Consider the following 20,000-nt stretch of genomic DNA (forward strand, 5'->3'; position numbering starts at 1 on the left):
TTTGCACATAAACATGAAACTCAGAACGAACTTTCAGTCAGAATATCTGTGGTTTTATTTCAGTTTGGAACTTGAGCTGTGAAACTGATCCGGAGTCAGTGATGAAGGATGACTGACTGCATCTTCTCTTATTTTGTGTCTTGTACTTCCCGTCACCTGTTCAGTCCGCTCACTTCCCTTCACGCTTTTCAAAACAAGAGCCCTTGTTTGTGTTGCTGTATGATCGCGAGTGAAGGCAACGCTTTTCGTTCCCGCCCTTTCTGAGCCGATGAGAGCAGCGAATGAAGAAACTCTGTCGGGTTCAGTTCACTGCTGCTGCCTGGTGAACGTTCTTTTTTCCACCTGAAAAAGCTTGGTTAATGAAACTGTGGGTTAATAAGAGTGAACTCAGGTAACATTTTCCTCACTGAGTTACTCTTGTACTGATGTATGAGAGTGTGAAAACCTGCAGAGTGAACTGAACCTCGCTGAGTTTCGTCCCAAAGAGGAAACTTTGACGTTTTGAATTTCGGTTTATTAACTGAAGAAACGAAACAACCTGTTAGCATCTTTAGCATTTTTCAGTTTTGGCAGCTTACGACGCTGACATGTTGCTTTCACTGCAGGTGAAGGATTTCCTGTTGAAGGAGACTGAAGTGAAGCTAAAGTTCAGAGAGTCGGAGTGGTTTCAGGTGTGGTGGGAGTGTGTGTCAGGTGACCGTGTGTGTCAGGTGACCGTGTGCGTCAGGTGACCGTGTGCGTCAGGTGACCGTGTGTGTCCGTCCAGAGAGCAGCTTCAGACTGTGAGGATTATCTTTACCAGCTGTTTCTCTTCCTGTTGATCAGTGTGAGGGCTGCAGTTATAATAAAATATTTAGCTTCAGGTTCTACACAATCTTTCCTTGATTTTATATTTGTTGAATTCCAGACACGTTATGTTATGAAAATAAAATCCAACCACCTGAATCTATCACACAATTTCATCTCAGATTAAAGTTGATTTTAAAACTGGAAATAGTTTTGATTTTGATTTTTTTTTTTTTAGTACTCAGCCCTCATCCCCACTGCTCCTCAATCTTAAATCATATAACACTGTGTTGATTGCTACCTTTTGTATTTCGCTCCTTGTTCCATGCAATGTTTGAAAGTTTTTAGTTGATTTGTTTTTATTTTCACTAAGGATGGATTGCTTTATCAGAGCAGATTTTTTAAAACTCTTTTGGTTTGGCGTGACATTCCGCGGCAGAGCAGATGTTTGAGTACTTTAATTATAATAAAGGAATGTATCTCATCCATGGCTGGAGTGGACTTTCATTATTCCAGAGGCTGCAAACTCTTCTTCTGTTAAAAACGTAGGAGGGGACGTTCTGGGGACCTAGCGTAGCCTTCTCCAGAGGCATCACAAAGAGGACTTTTGGGACATAAGGAAAACTTTCCCATGCAGTTCTGTGTAGGTCATATGATAACATAGGACAAGTTCCTTTGATAACAGCTTTGATAACTGACGTCCACAAACAGAACTTCCAGCACTTACAAAGGACGCTCATGTTCCATGGGGGCTAAAGGATTTGGGTGGAACATCAGCAGAACGTCAGCAGATCAGTTCAGGCTTATAGAACTGGAGCGTAGTCTGGCAACAGCTGGAACTGTCAGTTCATTTATGTTTCTGTTATTTTTGGTTCCTGCCCTGAACATGAGGTGCGCTCTACTTCCTGTGGGACACATTTGAGTGGCACGCATGTCAAGAAGACCTTAGACCTTACCTCCATACAGAAGACATCGATTGCTTAAATAGTTGACTGACTGAAAAATGAGACTTTCAGTGTGAAGATTGTGGAGAATCAGCTTCTTTGCTAACGAGCAACCGACGAGGTACGTAACCGGAAAGGTTTGTCAGAGTTAGCTTAGCCAGTTAGCTTGATTTGGTAATGACACACGGTTAAAGTGTTGTTTTCCTCATCAGTTTTCAGGGGTTGGATGGACGTCGATGGAACAAACAGCACCCGAGGAGAAAGAGCAGAGGTCCAGGGATGGAGTCGGGTCGCAGGGCAGTCACCCAGCGACAGCACAGGTGTGCCGGAAGCTCCAGGTACCTTATTCATATGGCTACATAACAGGAAGGCCCTGAGAGGCAACAAAATACTGTTGAGCATCAAACCCCAAGTGTAAAAAAGCAGCAGTGTTAATATAAGTTTTGAGCAGACAGATTAAAAAAAGATGTTTCCTTGATTCTTGAAATGGAAACTCATGATGAGATGTTTTGTGCACAAGATGAACACAGTGTCGGAGGCTCCGTAAGACGCTGAACTCTATCTGTATCTGTATCTAGCTATCTGTATATGCTCTGAACAGTTCAATCATTCCTTCCTGGATCTTTGAACATGTCCGTTATTACAAGCTACAGTTTGTAGCTTGTAATAAAAGCTACAGCACGATCCCGAGCTGCACACCTTTCGTCCTGTCACCTGTCCTCTGTCACTGTAATCACCTGTGTGTTGTGTTGGACGTGTGGCTCTTATCCAGTTTTTTGGTCCAAAGAGTCGTTGTCTGTCAGAATCTGAAAATGACCGTCGCAGGCAGTGAGTGTGTGGAGACTGGAGAAGATTAACACACTGTCAGGAGGCTTCACGTCAGCTCTGCATATACCATACACACACACACACACACACACACACACACACACACTGAGCATATGGGCAGAGTGCTGTCAGAAAGTGGGCTGTGCGTTACTTTGCATTGTGGCTGTCGCAGGATCGACTAACTGTCATATTCAGACTGCAGGGTTCTGTGGAAGACAAACAAACTCACATCTGACTTTATTAAGAGACGCCACAGCTATATTTAGTCCCTGTGTGTGTGTGTGTGTGTGTGTGTGTGTGTGTGTGTGTGAGTGTGAGATACATCAACACACTACAGGCTCATTACAAGTGGAGGAACAAGTACTCTGCACTGATCCATTTGACCCGTTTGAAAGTGCTTGTACTTTTAAACGGATCGAATCAGATCATTTATAAAATCCACAGTTTTAAGTTGTGAAAAGTTTGTGCTGAACTGATGATGATCAGCTGATGTCTTAGAAACACTTCGACTGTTGAGGCGACTCTGAATATAATCTGCCGATGATGAGACCAACGTGGACCGAGTCTGTTGGTGTTGACAGTGTTTGTCAGGAGGACAAACACTGATGTCAGGTGAGCAATGGCGGGAACAGTCCCACATGCCTCTCCACCCAGGATCTCACCAAACCCTGGGCTTTGCTCCCAGGCTTCAGGTTCAAACGACAAACAGTCCTAACTTTATCCACCACACCTTTATCAGACATTTCAGAATTTCCTTCATTTGATTGTTAGTTTCAGATTTATTTTTCGTTTCAGGTGGAAGGTGACAGCGCTTTGCTCTTGTCTGTTAACCTGCAGTACATCCTCTGCCTCAGGTACAGCCCCATGAACAAACAGGCCCATTTATACTCAGCAGCTCGCACGCTGGCCGTGGTCTCCCTGTCTCTTTCAGATTGAGAATAATGTAGGTAAACCTGCATCCTTAACCTCCTGCTATCAGTTTAGCTGAAGAGTAATGGTGCATCCATTTTTCCAGCTTCACCTCCACCTCTAAAATATTCTCTTTGACTCCAGAATAATGCGTCTGCATCTGTTTTCCTGGCTCAGTCTCACCTCTCGCTCTCACATGACTCCAGAATAATGTAGATGTGTTTATTTTTACACTATCCGCCTCGACCCCCGTCGCTATCAGTCTGGCTTTAGAATAATGCAGGCGCATCTGTTCCGCTCGCCCCCCCTAACCCCTCAATTTCCCCGCCACTTCAGGATAATGTAGGTGCATCTATTATCTGCGCTCACACCAGCGCTGCTGTCGCCGACCTGTTTTTAGAATAATGTAGCTGCGTTTACGACCACATGTCCAACCCCCCACCCCCCGAAAGTGCAGCTTCTCTGCTTAAAGCCTCGGATTTTTGCGGAGGTATTTATTATTTCAGCTCATCAGTTACACAAAATCACTGGATGCGCGCAGGTTTCCGCAGCGTCTCCATCGGCCACATTAACTTTCTGCTCTTTTCTCTGGAGACACAAACACAGCGGAGGTGCAGAGAGGAGGAAACAGAAAGCAGCCAGCAGCAGATAACAGTGTTGTTGCAGCGTAACCCCCGGCTTTTATTTATCATATCTCCAAATGGCGGTGTAGCTGTTGTGCTGTGGTCAGGATACAGTGACCTTAGTTGATCAACTACCCCCTCAGCAGCCTGATAAGAGGGCTAATATAACAGCGAGCGAGGGGGGAAGGCGCTACTGTAATTATTTCTGCGCTGTCAGAAGGGGAACGGACCGCGGCCCCCCCACCCCCCGTCCCCCGCCGATTCAAATCTGAGGGGAAACTAAAAAGAAAAGGAGGAGGAGGAGGAGGAGGAGGAAGGGCCACAACAACAACAACAACGCCAGAGAGACAAATATCAGCAGGCCGCCGCGACACGCCTGAAATTGGACCAGTTTGTCATGCACAGGGCTGCCACACACACACACACACACACACACACACACACACACACACACACACACACTGGTGCCAACATGTTTTCAGTTCTCAGTTACACACAAACGTAGCATTAATGAACAGACTTCCTTTAATTCAAATGTTTTACACTGGAGGCTGGAACAGCCACACAGGCTGATGTTATATGTTCAGACACATGAAACTGAGCAAACACACGTTACTGAAATCATAGGAGTCAAACAGCAGACTTCATGTGAACTTCATTAAATATAAGTTCATACACTGTACATCTGCTGGTCTCTGAACTTTGGCTTTTCGTTGGCTGCAGGCAGCTGATCCAGGAAACCGGCTGCAGGTGGAGCAGAGATGGATGGAGAGCGCGCTGCGCTGAGGCCGTCAGGGACCAGGAGCCGGTTTCATTTCTGGAATGAGTGAGCGACACAATTCACACATAAACCAAACGTTCTTGTGAAAATATTGAGAGTTTTTAAATTTGCAGTAGATTTTCACAGGTCTCCAGTTGCTCTTCTCTTTCCTCCCTCCCCTCCCCTCCCCTCCCTCCTTTCATCATGCTTCCATGTATATTCTGTCTCAGGCGTCGTTGCTTCACCATCATTTTGTCCTTTTTCTTCTCCACAGCTCAAACCTCCCGTCCATCAGAAACAATCCCAGTCAGACTTTTCCCAGAACACGTGGAGTTACAGTGTTTTCTCAGCTTCGGTCTTTAAAGCTGTCGGCTTCTGAAACTCCTGAATTCAGAGTTTGTTTGACCTTGAAAACAACAAACCCAAAGCTGCTGTGTAGCTGCAGCAGCTTATAATTGTTAAGAAACCCCCCAAAAAAGTGTCAATTGTGGCTTTTATTGTGAAGCTGGGAGGATGTATGGGTCTGTGTCGCTCGGTGATAGATGACACGATACCCAGCTTTCCTGATTTCGCAAATTTCTATGAAATGTGTCCTGAGTTGGTGAAGGCGAGGAGATAAGAGGCTGGAGGAGGCTCGCCGGCCAATAGGATTCATCCATTTCTGCCTCTTATCTGCTGATAGAAGAGGACCCTCTCTCTCCTCTCTCCACTCCTTCTCTGCCTCCTTTCTCCTTCCCTCCTCTCCTTTCAGCTCCTTTCCTTTCCCTCCTGTTTCCTCCTCACTTCTTCCCTTCTCCACTCTTCTTTCATCTTCCTCTTTTTGTCTCCTCTCCTCGCCTCCTCTCCCTTGTCACACAGTTGATGAGCTCCTTGCTTCCCCGGCTTACATCTAACGTTTGTACAGTTGGTGAATAAACCCAAAGGTTTCTCTCTGTTTGAACGCACCTTTAGCCTTTAACGCTGCTTAGACAGGTCAAAGGTTAACTTTGACAAAAATCTTGGGAACAACCTGGACTGGATCGGTTGTTGCTAAATGTTTGGTTTTACACAGTACACATCCCAGTGGATGAGAAGCAGTAATAGAATTATACCCCTGCAGCCACAGTGACGGTGGATAGGTGGCGTTCTGCGGTTCTTCCTCAGTGTGTTTGGCAGAGCTCAGCTCTGATTCAGTCTGATTTTACTGAAAAACTGGTTCGAGCTGTGTCTAAAAACCTCGGAGGCTCTTCACAGCTTCCGGTAAAACTGCCAGCGCTGCCGTTCGTCCGGCCGAGACACTAGATCTTCTTTAAGACACTTCAAGCCTTTTTTTTCTGCCTTTTTGTTTTTTTTTAAATCCCTTAAAACAACATTGATTGTTTCCCAGAATGACTTTCTGTCGCTGTGGTAATGATTATGCAGATGTGGCACAACCTTTCGTTTGACGGGCGGGTCCCACGGGGAAGGCGGTGACACGGCCACTGTTGCCACGCCGACAGGCGACCGACACGCTCCCCCCCTCGTCCACCCCAACCGACCCTCCTCCTTGTGCTTCGTCTGGCCTTTTCTTGGACGCAGGAGGTGATGGAGGAGCGGGATGCACGGTTTGAACATACTCCGTACGATGTTAACGTAAAGTGAACAGTTCCACATTAACACGTGAAGTTCATCATCAAAATATCAAAACTTCACCCAGAACATCAGATCCAGGTATCATTATGATTATTTCAGAATAAAAGACTAAAAAAGTTGCCAGTGAGTGAAAACGTGAGGGTGAGAGGGAGAAAGGTTTTATCACCTGAACCCTGCAGAGAGTTTTACACCCTGTTCAACTCACAGTGAAACAAACGGACTGAAACTTTCAGTTTATTATTATGATTCTGTTTTATTTCACTCGCATTAAATTCAAAACCTTCATTCAGGAAAAAATATTTGTTTTTGTTTTCTGTACAAAACTATAGAACTTTTTATTACACTTACACTACTAATACAATTATTAATTACTGTTTCACATAACATTAAAAAATCATCAAAACCTTTTCCATTGTATTAAAACCATACAATGGAAAAGTCACACTGAGTTTATATAAAAACCAGAAAATATCATTTTATTTATCTTATATTAATATTATTGTGTAAATATGATAAGAACAATTAGTTAATAAAAACCAATAAATTATTCAAATGTTCTTCCCTCAGTAAATTATAATTATTAAAATTATATTTCAGTGATTCATTTTATAAAGTCTGTAAATTTGTGGTGTGTTGGATTAAAACTGAAAAAAGAAATCTGACTGCATTTTAAATAGATTCAGTGTCACACTGATTTTTTATTTTTTCTCTGTTTCCAGCATGAATCAGAAACGCTTCCTGTCTTTGCGGTTGTTTCCTGCAGTGGAAGGAACCGGAAGCATCTGTGTGACGTCTGATCGCACTAAATTAGAAAAACAGATTTTGTAGAGAAAATATTTCTGAGGTAATTGTGCTCGGATTTGTGACGGAGTAAAACCTCCTATGTCTCCTGGCTCCTCGACCCCGCCCCCCTCCTCCAATGACAGCCCTGCACTGATTTATTCTCTCTGATGATTGGCCGCCTGCCGTCTCACTGACAGCGAACCTTCTTCATCATATCTCCACTTTTCCTCTCCTCCTCCTCTTCTTCGCCAAATCATTTTTCCTTTCATGCTAAGTTTTTTCCGCTCCCTCTGCTCTGCCACTGGATTTTATTTGACAGGAAATATTCCAGGCGAAGTGGCGTGGTTGTAGATCTCGGGCCGTGGCAGACAGAATCGATCGGGCTGATTTGCATACATAAATCTATTGGCTATCTGACACTTGCCAATATTCTGGGCAGCAGGGAGCAGCGGTGCTGAGTCGGCCAGGTCACATTATCATTGGTGATGGAGCTTTGATGAAGTGTGACAGCGCCGCACAGCTGCTGACTGACTGGCTGAGAGACCGCACTGTAAAAAATGGCCCGTCGAGTTTATCACCAGCGAGTGGCTTTTTAAGGACGTGTTTGTCAGTGTGTGTGTATTTATGTACAGTATAGTTTTAGTGTTTTAGTGTTTTCACATTTTGAAATGTTTCGTGGACCTAAAATGCAAAGTGTAAGGGTTCATCCTGTGGAGAGCAGGAATGTAGTGATGACAAAGATCCAGTGAATCATGGGGATGTCTCACTCTGGACCCGAGTGACAGACAGATCAACATCTACAACCAAAGAATAAGAAAACACAGCCAGTGGTTGTGTTTCTGGTTTGTGACCTCTTTATGTGACGTCTGCCTGTGTGTAAAATTCAAACATTACACACAAATATTTTTTATATCAATCAGTTTGTTTTGTGTGTTTTACAGTATGTGTGCACTTATGTGCTTCTGCATCTTTTGAGTGTGTGTGTGTGTGTGTGTGTGTGTGTGTGTGTGTGTGTGTGTGTGTGTGTGTGTGTGTGTGTGTGTGTGAAGCTGTGCAGCTTCCACTTTCTTTGTTTCTGTCGGAGGAAAAGGTCAGAGGAGCAGAGAGAATTAATTGAAGAGTGAGAGAGAGCACAGCTGGCTCTGTTAGACCAACCAGGCCTGTGTGTGTGTGTGTGTGTGTGTGTGTGTGTCTGTGTGTGTGTGTGTGTGTGTGTGGGTATTTATCGATGACACACTTCATTTAGTCCAGTACAGTTCTGATGTACTCGTCCCTTTTACGCTTCTTTTCATTTCTTTCTGTTTTAGTTTCTGTGGTTAAACAATAAACTGGTTATAGTTAGTTCCACGTTCACCAGCTGAAACTAAAGTAACATGTGAGTGGATTCAATTCAATAATTCAAATATAAAACTCGACTTCAGATTCTTGAAGTTCATTTAGCTGCTAATACTTTTTTACTTCAGTAAAACTTTAAATGCATGACTTTAACCTGTGGTGGCGTCTTTTTATAGTGTAGGATTGTTGCCTGTGTGGGTTTGTGTGTGTGTCTGTGTGTGTGTGTGTTTTCCCATGGTTTTTACTGTAATTTCTGTGTACTAATGTGTGTATACTCAGTAGGTGTGTGTTGATGTGTACATGCTCTTGATTGCGGGTATACATCTGTGAGTGTGAGTGTGTGTGTGTGTGTGTGTGTGTGTGTGTGTGTGCGCCTCATTACCTGGCCGTGTTCCCGGTGTTGTGTCGTCGTGGGAACGCACCGTGACAACCCGCTGCTTTCGTATGCAGGAACACAGCGCTGATGGTGGAGCAGAGTTAATAGCTCTTCTGTGGCGCAGCTCTGATCCTTCAACACCCCCACACACACATCACCCCCACCCCCCTCCCCTCCTCCCCTCCCCTCCTCCTCACCGTGATACAAACGCCGAGTGGCACAATTTAATGAAGTTCTGTTCTTTAAAGCAAGTGGCGGTTTGCAGGGATGGAGGGATGGAGGGACGGAGGGATGGAGGGGAGGTATGAGAACCTCTCTGCTCCTTCAGCTCATCTGTTTCTTTGAATAGTTTCCACGAGCCGATCGATGCGTCGGTTTTCTCCTGGCCTTTCAGCGCTGTCACCCGTCATTGAGGGATGCAAATTCACGTCAGAAACTGGTCTGACACTTTTCCTGTTGGGGGCCCAGCGCTGGAAAACGCTGCAGCTCAGCAATAAACGGGGTGAAGGCCTTGTTTCTCAGAAGGCCGACAGACGGAGAGAGAGAGAGACCTTTTCCATCAAAGTTTTCTCTCTCCGTTCTGACAGGACGAGGATGTGAAAGGACACTTGGTAAAGTTCATCTCTTTCTCGACAGAGCAGCAGTAAACATTCACATTAAAAGCTCCAGCAGTTCATGGAGCGTGATCGCTTCATTGCCCTGGAAGTTTTTCACTGTTAAAGTTTCAGCCGTAGCTTCTCTGACTTCTCAGCCATCGCCCATCTGCCATTAACATTCGCCTTTTTATCAACTGTAACCTGAATCTTCCCTAAACTTTAAACAGGTGTTTTTAGTTGGCCAGTCCTGAGCAACTTAACCCAGGTGTGTTTCTGTACTGTAGCTGCCATGACAGACACTGTTGGCACTGGACGTGAAAAGACATTGTCATTGTGGGTTTTGCAGAATAGTCCAACGCTGACGCTCTCGTCGGGCAGATTGCAGAACACAGTGCATTTTTCAGCACCTTGGTTTTCATTCGGTGCTCCTGCTTCTGACACCCGCTGGATATTATATCGGATATTTCTGCAGAGAAAAGCGAGAAAGTCAGAGACGAAAGACAAAATGAGAGAGAAAGACCTTTTGTAGAAAGTTTGCTCAGTAAATCCTGACAGTGAAACCGCTCTCGGTAAAGTTCACCTCCATCCGCAGGAGGATAAAACTGACAAACAACAAATTAGGGAAAAAGTACAAAGGTAAAAAAAAGAGCAAATGAAGAAGAAGAGAGTGAAGAAGATCTCACAGGAAGCACAGTGACTGGCCTCAGATACTCAGCAGATATTTAATTTCATGGCATTTAAGGAACAGTGAAGTCGTCTGTTCCCAGTGCCACTGTGATCGGAGAGAAAACGTTCCACCGCGTTTAACCAAACCCAGAGGTCAGAGATCATAATCTCCCCAGATTCATCTTTAAGCTTTTTCTCTCTTTGTTTTTAATTTGTCTACTTTTCCTTCATCTGTGTTGAAAATGTTCAAAGCTTCGTTGAAAATGTTCTGGTTACTCAGCACGAGTCTCCCCGGGAGACTAAATGTGTAAAGGACATTAGATGGACGACACTTGAGTTTTTAATCCTCAGTATGTCCCAGAAAAATAATCCTTGATTTCTCTGAGAATAAACTATGAGGATGTTGAAATATTGAAGAAACAAACCCCGACTGTCCCAAACTCTTCAAACTGACCCCGTTTACCTCCACAGAAAATCACGCCGCTCTTCCATGGCCTCTTACCTTCTCCGATCCCTCCTGAGCAGAGGAAACAGGATAATGAGAGACGTTTGCTCGGTGTACTTTCCTCCTTTTGACCCACTTTAAAGTTCCTCAGTGCAGTGAAGCTTCCTGAAACCTCAGACCGTGGACTCAGTCTGAGGCAGATGCCACCGAGCTCCTGCTGAAGTTCCTGCTCGTGTTTTTATGGTGTCAGGTGTTCAGAACAACATCTGTGTTTTTTCATCTTCTTCTTCATCTTCTTCTTCTTCTTCTTCTTCTTCTGTTTCTGGCCCAGTTGTTTCACTCTGTCCAGTATATTTAGACTTTATCAGAGAACAGGAAGTTCTCAGCTGGACCGAACACATCAGGGACATCAGTCCATCAGGGACATCTGTCCCTGATGTGTCTGGATCCAGATCGCTGTGTGTCCTCAGCCATCTCTTCCCCTTGTTTTCTGCTCTCTTCCTCCTCTCTCATCTCTTTTCTTTTCATCCCTCCTCTGTTCCTTCTTTCTCATCTCCTCCTCAACACCTCTGTGTTTCTCTCGTTTCTCTCATCCTGACCTCTCTTCTCTCCTGTCCTCGTAAACTTTCTTCACCTCCTCTCCTCTCTTGTCAGCTCATATCCTCTCTTCCTGCCTCCTTCCTCTGCCCTCTTCTCTTTTTGCTCCTGTTTTGATTCATGTCATCTTTTTTCTATTTTTTCATCCCATTCTCCTTCCCTTTCTTCTCCTCTATTGTCACCTTGTCTCCTCTCTCCTTTCTCTCTAAATCATCAGTTCCCTTCCCTTCTTCCCTTCTCATATCATCCCCTCTCCACTTTTCTTTGTTCCTCACCCCTTACCTCTCATTACTTCTCCCTCCTCTTCTTTTTTTCCCTTCTTCCCCCCCTCTGCCTTCGGCTTATTAAGATTTCAAAGATACAAATGGCGGTTTGCTGATTGCTTTCAGGGAATCTGCCTTTAATAATTACAGGTGGAGAAGCTCGGGGTAGCGTCAGCGGGGCAGAGACTAATGGAAAACTAGATTTTTTCACTGAATTAGAGCGAGGGGCGGGGGGATCCATATATTGACAAGCCATCAGCGGGCCACAGATCAGGAGAAGTGCTTCGGACTTGTTGGAGAGGATGGCAGCAAACTAGCTCTGATGCTTTGTGGCATCTCGATATGCTTCCTGCAGCCGCCGCTCGGCTACGAGGATGATCAAACCCGTCTTCATCTCCAGGACCGGACTGTGGAGGGAGGACAGGATGGAGGAGGAGGAGGAGAGTGGAGAGGCCGCTGAGTAAAACTTTTTCATTCTGATGACTCCCTCCTCCTCCTCCTCCTCCTCCTCCTCCTCCTCTTCTCAGTGAGGACCTGAATCAAAATGTAAATGCTGGAGCGTCTGAGGGGAGCCGAGCTCTGGGTCTGCTCGTATTGATTATATGAAGTGAGTCGGAGTCGCTCTGTTCAACAACCAAATGTGTTTTCCCCCGACGCGCTGGGACAGGAATTACCCAGGAGTCCAGCTGCTTTGGCCTCGGTTGCTAATGACGTTTCTGATTTCAGGGCGCACATGCTCGACGAATTCAAAGACTCTCAGTGATTTTCAAGATCCTATTTAATCCTGTTTACTTCAAACTTTAGCATTTTTTTTCTAACATGAAGATTTGCTGGTCAACTGAAAAACAGTCTGACACCTTCTGAATATTTCATCACCCAAGCTTTTGGATTTGTTGAAAGTCGTAATATAATAGTAGAAATATAGATGGATGGATATAAATATGTACTTTATTTGTCCTACAAACGCTATTCTTTTTCTAGTAAAGACGAATTCCAACCTGAAGCCATGGCCATGACCTCTGACCTCTGCGTGGGGGAGGGAAGAGAGCAGGAGGATTTCCCTGTGGAGATCAATGAAGGATCATACCATCAGCTCTTGTTTGCAGGTTTATTAACTCTCAGATTCGAGCTCTGTATCTCATTAATCTGACAGTGACGGTGTCACACAACAAGTCGTCCAAGTGAAAGGACAGAGCATGTTGTTTGGTTTAGGTACAGACAGTGATCGTGGTTTGGGTTAAAATAACAGCTTCGTTAGGGGGAAGAGATTTGGCGTCGTACTTCCTGTGGCTGCTGAAGGTCACGGTCAGGTCAACGGAAATATATGTTTCTGAGTATTCGCTGAAACGACAGATGCTGTAATTATTTGTTTCAGTCGTCTTTGCAGTGTCAGTAGTTAAATTAGTGCAACGAGTGAAAATGATATTTTCAGATGGATGGTTAAACATACCTAAACCAAACCTGAGATGTTTATCTGAGATGCACCGGACAGTTTGTTTACTACATTTCCAAACATTTAGAGAATCAGTTTTTATCAACTTTAGGAAAATGCTCTTCATTTATTTTTTTGTGATTATAATCCTTTTAATTCAAACTCCAGCCTCTCTGTGGCTCCGACCCTCTCTGTGTCTCTGTGACCCAGACCCTCTCTGTGACTCCGACCCTCTCTGTGACTCCGACCCTCTCTGTGACTCTGACCCTCTCTGAGGCTCAGACCCTCTCTGTGACTCCGACCCTCTCTGTGACTCAGACCCTCTCTGTGGGTCTCTGACCCTCTCTGTGACTCCGACCCTCTCTGTGACTCTGACCCTCTCTGTGAATCCGACCCTCTCTGTGACTCCGACCCTCTCTGTGACTCCGACCCTCTCTGTGACTCAGACCCTCTCTGTGACTCCGACCCTCTCTGTGGGTCTGACCCTCTCTGTGGGTCTCAGACCCTCTCTGTGACTCAGACCCTCTCTGTGGGTCAGACCCTCTCTGTGGGTCTCAGACCCTCTCTGTGACTCAGACCCTCTCTGTGGGTCTCAGACCCTCTCTGTGACTCTGACCCTCTCTGTGGGTCAGACCCTCTCTGTGGCTCAGACCCTCTCTCTGACTCCGACCCTCTCTGTGACTCAGACCCTCTCTGTGGCTCAGACCCTCTCTGTGACTCCGACCCTCTCTGTGGCTCCGACCCTCTCTGTGACTCAGACCCTCTCTGTGACTCAGACCCTCTCTGTGAATCTGACCCTCTCTGTGACTCAGACCCTCTCTGTGACTCCGACCCTCTCTGTGGGTCTCAGACCCTCTCTGTGACTCCGACCCTCTCTGTGGGTCTCAGACCCTCTCTGTGACTCCGACCCTCTCTGTGGGTCTCAGACCCTCTCTGTGACTCCGACCCTCTCTGTGAATCTGACCCTCTCTGTGACTCAGACCCTCTCTGTGACTCCGACCCTCTCTGTGGGTCTCAGACCCTCTCTGTGACTCCGACCCTCTCTGTGAATCTGACCCTCTCTGTGACTCAGACCCTCTCTGTGACTCCGACCCTCTCTGTGGGTCTCAGACCCTCTCTGTGGGTCTCAGACCCTCTCTGTGGGTCTCTGACCCTCTCTGTGACTCTGACCCTCTCTGTGACTCAGACCCTTTTTGTGGCTCCGACCCTCTCTGTGACTCTGACCCTCTCTGTGACTCAGACCCTCTCTGTGGGTCTCAGATGGATCTATGGCTGCAGTAAAACCCTTCAGCCTCCATTAAAGCTGTGTTTGCAGAGCAGCAGGCGGTCTGACCTCCTCACAAGTTCATATGTTTTACTGTAAACACTGATGTTAAAGCTCAACTTTAATGCTTTCAGGGGATTTTTTGGTCTGTGTCCCCCAAACGGAAATTAAATTTTCACGCTTGCTGCCGTACAGTAAACACACCACATGCCGGACTCAGAGTTTGTGTATTTTAAAAAGTCCCTGTGAGGTCATTTTGTCGTCTCAGTGTGTGTTGGGGGGTGTTTCCTGCCAAAACTTGATTTTTGTCTCATCTTTTGGGCGGTGTGATGTGTTGTGTTGTGAGCACTGTGTGCTGTAGCGAGGCGATGCTGCTGACTGACCCATCCATCATCGGCTCGTAGTCTCTCTGTTGCTCGCTCCTCAAACTCGGTTTTTGTTTGGAAACCATCCATCATGTTCCTGAGCGTGACACACCGGCCAAAAGACATCCCAACCACGGCTCTGTGTGTGTGTGTGTGTGTGTGTGTGTGTGTGTGTGTGTGTGTGTTCTGGTATGCAGTCATGTATTTGTGCAATGCATTGAAACAACTTTGAAGAAAAATCTGAAACAGCCATAAAGTTGTTCTCAGGATATTTTCACACGGCTGAATCCATCAGGGTGAAGTTAAAGATTCTCGGAAAGAATTTTCTAACTTTTGTCCTGACAGTTTTTTTTAACGTGTGTTTAATCCTAAGACCCCAAAGTTCCTACATTTACCAAAAATGTCTGAAAAAGGCTGAATTTTGAGTAATTTTCTCTAAATAAAGAAACTCATTCACAGGAAGTTTACAGCAGCCGTCACAGCTGACCCACACAGTACGAACTCAGTACGAACTCAGTACGAACATTCGCCAGAGTAGCTGGAGGGACACGAGCCCTGTGTGGCCATCAGATTTGTAATCTGGATACAGAGACGTGTGGCTCAGTGTAAATGAACGTATGTCGAATCGAATCTGGACTCTACAGCCGCCCTGCCTGCACGTGTCAGGCTGATACTGTTCATTCGGTAACGTTTTCTCACAGTGACAGAAAATGTGCAGTAAATGCACTAACATTAAAAAGCAGCCTGTTTTCTAACATTGATGTTTACAGGTGAATCTCAGGTGAGTCTGAAGCTGAGGAAGAAACTGAATTTTAAACTCAGAGACATTAATTTACAACAAGCAGCAGAAACACAGACGCTGTGATTAGTTTTTTACCGGAGGACAGGCCAGACCTCTTTATCTAGGTCTCTCTCTCTCTCTCTCTCTCTCTCTCTCTCTCTCTCTCTCTCTAACGTTGGCCTGCTTCCCGTACATCTGTGGACTCAAAGCTACAAATGACGTGATTATGATATATCATGTAACAGAGAAAGTCTCTTTGTTTCACTGTAAAAGAAAGAAATCAATACTGGGGCGGTGCGGAGCCTTGAGGGGCCACAGCGTCTCCTCTGGACTGACCAGGTAAGGGTTAGGCCCGGCCGGGGGTTTGGCGTTCTCAGAAATGCTGATTCTACATTTAGCCTGACAGTGATGCATGCCTCCGCCTCGGCGTCCGGTTAGCCCGGTACCTGAGGGTCCAGCCGAGGAAGATCAGCTGCAGACCAGGACGGGGTTAAGGATGGAGGAGGAGCAGAGGGGGAGGCCAGAAACCTGGGGCTTATTTTTAGAAGCAGCAGAGTCTGGGAGGGAGGAAAGATGGAGGAGACAGAGCGAGTATTTTTTATGAGGGTGGGAGACGAGGGAGTTGAACAGAGAGAGAGAAGAAACTGAGATAATTCTGTGAGAGGAAGAGGAGATGTTTTCAGAGTCCTGAGGAGTCAAGATTTCAAAAGATCATATGCAGCAATGTTGGTTTTCTTTATTTTGACAGTAAATAAGTGAGAGTCTGCACCAATCCATGTTCTCACAGATTTTATTACACAAAGTTTTCTGAAACTTAAAAGTTGTTTTTGGTTTTTTTGCCTGTGTCCACAGGTTTTCATCACACAGCGAACACGTGTACATGTATGGACAGTGGGACCATCAGCCACCGGGGTTCCCATCATGCCTTCTCACTTTGAAGCTGGTCCATGAACTTCTGCCCTCAAACCCAGTTCACGGTGAGTCCATCTTAACTATCTCTCACAGTGAGTGTGTTAAATATTTCACCAGCAAAGGGCTCACAGGTGAGTCAGTCACTCACCTGTGGGCGACACCTGAGAACCATTCTTCTCACCTAAATGTGAATGGACACCATGAAAACCTTGCTGTATGAGTTCCCAGCAGCTTTATGGAGGTTCATCTCCAACGGTCGTCAGAGAAAGAAAGAGTTTACACGTGTCGGTCATGAAGATCCACTCGTGCGCGGTGTCCCGTGGCGTCTTCTCATCGGTTTGTTTTTCATCCTCAGACTCAGATTAATCCTGAGTTTGGATTCTGTGCTGGTGAGGCTCCTGCAGATGGCGCTGTGTTTGGTCGGTCTGAGAGAAGTAAAAACCTCAGGAGGTGTAGGGTTCTTTATCCCTGCCTCGCCCCCACCCCTGCCACACACACACACACACACGCACACACACACACACACTCTCTCTCTCATGTTGACCTTCGACCTCTGACCTCTCAGTGGAGCGTGTCGAGAGTCATCATTAGACTGGTGTGCAGCCTGTGGGAGACATCCCGCACGCTCTGATCAGACTCTGTGGACACTCGGATGCTGCTCTGACTGTTCTGTAGTTCAGCGGCTGCTCTGGAACTCGTGCAGCTGAGATTTCATCTTTCTTTGAACATCTCTGACTTTCATTTCATTTCCATCTGTTCAGAAATGTGAGCTGCTCTAACGGCAGCTGAGAGCAGTTTATTTTCAGTGTGACACACAGCAGGTCCCTGCAAACATCGTCTGTAAGAACCTTCAGAAACCATTTCAGATCAAACAAACAAACGTGGCTTATGTGACCGACTCAGATCCTCCACCTCCATGGAGAAGATGGAGTCAGGTTTAGACACAAAACCCAGTTGGTTAAAGTTTGAGGAACATTCTGGTTCTGCCGTGGTCTAACCCTCACCCTGCTTCTTCAGCTTTTTTTATGCGCAGCGACGGATTGTTAGCAGCACATCGGCTGCACTCATTTTCAGTTTGACCTCCAACCAAGGTGCTTTAGATGGTGTGTTGGTTCTGTGGCCGTCAGACCTCCACCCCTCCAGATCACAGCTGTTAGAGAAGATAGAAAAGATGCTCATCAGCATCTCCCAAAGCCCCAGAGCAGAGGAGCTCAGTCAGGTTGTCTCATCTTAGTCCTGTCTTCTTAAATGGGGACAGACACTTTATACTTTGCAATGCAAAGATTTGTGAAGCATTTCAGATATGATGGTTTACAGTTGTGTAGTGTGCTTCCTTGTGAGAGTGACGTGGACAAGAAAACAATGCTGACAGAAAATCTGTTTGGAAAATAACAACAACAACAACAAAAGTAGGATTTGTGAAGGAGGCTGAGCTGCTGGCAGACTGTGCAGCTGGCCACAAGTTAAAAATAAGGCTGAGGTCCGAACAGGGAGCGTGTAAATCCTCAGACAGGATGGATGTAGCTGTCGTTATTGCTGTTGTTGTTGTTGTGTCCACCATTCCTTATAGAGACAATGGTGTTAATGAGCCTCACATATCAACCATGGCACACTCCATCCTGTGTGTGTGTGTGTGTGTGTGTGTGTGTGTGTGTGTGTGTGTGTGTGTGTGTGTGTGTGTGTGTGTGTGTGTGTGTGTGTGTGTGTGCAGCTCAGACTAATCCACACTCACTGAGACAGAACCAGCTCAGAGCTCAGCTTCAGGCCGAGACAACACGAGTAAATACAAGTAACACAAAATGTCATTTTCTGGATTTATAATCATTCTTATCATCTACCAAATTATTCATTCTGATTACTTTACAGAGTTAATGATAATAAAAAGTCACGTACATGGCTGCATCATTACAAACTCACCCACTGCTCACCTGTCCAACGAAAGACTCCTGATACGTTTTGATAAACATTATTATTCAGATTAAAAATTGAAATTCATTCATTTCTCATTCGGTGAATCCTCAGGCAGGTACGGGGCCGGAGGTGGGCGGGGCTTCGCTGTGCGTTTGCTGTCTGTCAGTGGCAGGATGTGGTAGAAATTCTCTGTTGGAGAGTCAGGCTCAGGTTTGCCATCTGTCAGCTCTGATGGCCTGGTTATCGATCCAACGCCGGGGTCACACCGGGAGCCTGACCCCACACGTCACCACCTGACACACACACACACACACACACACACGCACGCACACGCACACAGGGGCAAGTTTAGGTATGTGACAGTAATGTGACAGTCATTTTCTGAGTGTGATGGCTGTCAGTGTCAGCCTACTGAGCAACCTTTCTATCCTCCGACCCGACCCAGATCAGATCCTCTGAAAGGTCAAAGATGAAAAAAAATTATGAATTTAATGTTTAAAAAATGACCAATAAGGAGAAAATTCAATGAACTGCAGGATTTCAGGGCTGGATGTTAGTGTTAGTTACTGTGTTAGTTACCGTGTTAGTTACCGTGTTAGTTACTGTGTTAGTTACCGTGTTAGTTACCGTGTTAGTTACCGTGTTAGTTACCGTGTTAGTTACCGTGTTAGTTACCGTGTTACTTACTGTGTTAGTTACCATGGTAGTTACTGTGTTAGTTACCATGGTAGTTACTGTGTTAGTTACTGTGTTAGTTACCGTGTTAGTTACTGTGTTAGTTACCGTGTTACCAGTAGATGAACCTGAAAACCTGAAATAAAAATAATCCTTATTTGCAGTTGTTATGTTTAAATAAAGAATTTGTACCTGAGAATGTCCCAGGTAATATCTTGTCACTGATGTGAGTTTCCTCATATTCTCAGATGAATCCCTCAGAGTTTGAAACGCCTCCACCCGCCTGCAGCCAGCCGTCAGGGTTCGATCCAGACTTTGAAAAACAGTTAAGCAGATCAAACGCCCCCCCTCCTGCGGCGCAGAGGTCCAGCAGAGGAAGCAGCAAACAGGAGCACATTGAACTGGAATCACTTTAATGAGCAGAAAAGCTGTTTTTTTTGCTTCTCCTCGTTTACCTTCAGCAGCAGCTCATCTGTTCGGATTAAACTGCGTCGACAGTGAGAAGGTACGCCGTCCTTTTCCCTCCCGTCCTCTGAGCTCCGTGTGCTTCCAGAGCCGAGCGTCGCGGGTTCGATCCCTGCACTGTTTCTTCTGTCCATCCCTGTCGAAGGAAGCGAGGCTCCAGGGCTGACCTCTGACCTCCGACCCCTCTGCTGGAATCTCTACCTGTATGAGGTACGCTCTGTTTCACTTTAACCCCGGGACACTAAAACTAAATAACTATGAAATATATAATGTTATTGGCTCTAATGGAGGACGACCTTCCATTTTCCAACATGTGTTTTTTGGGACAAAGACTTGTTGAGGACAGGACACAGACTGACCCTCGTCCTGTTGGGACATCCTCATCAACAAAGCCTTTTGAAAACAACGCACATGTAGGACAGAAATAATATTAAAACTACTGATCAACACTGATTTAACTGACTTACCTCAAAGCTGAAACACTGCACTGAAAACAGAGCAGGACACAAACATTACCCAGTGAAACCAGCAGCAAACTGGAACTGGAGCTCCCCCCCCCCCCACCCCCCCCCAACCCCTACCACCAACCCTGAGAACCAAAACCACCCAGTGATAAACACACAGGACAGAAGCTGTGAGCACTGAAACCAGTGATGAGAACTGGAAATAAAAT

General features: G+C 45.8%; 1 protein-coding gene across 1 annotated transcript in view; it reads left to right on the plus strand.

The window, feature by feature from the left end:
* snx2 (sorting nexin 2) overlaps positions 1 to 1,270 on the plus strand; it is a 21,611-nt gene extending 20,341 nt beyond the window's left edge. The window contains exon 15 of the mRNA XM_041042521.1: positions 1 to 1,270. This exon is cut by the window's left edge and continues 1,663 nt beyond it. The gene's annotated coding sequence lies outside the window, so the exon portion shown is untranslated.
* Positions 1,271 to 20,000: the final 18,730 nt, after the last annotated feature.

Source organism: Toxotes jaculatrix, chromosome 7 (assembly GCF_017976425.1).
Source record: "Toxotes jaculatrix isolate fToxJac2 chromosome 7, fToxJac2.pri, whole genome shotgun sequence".
NCBI classification, from domain to species: Eukaryota; Metazoa; Chordata; class Actinopteri; family Toxotidae; genus Toxotes; species Toxotes jaculatrix.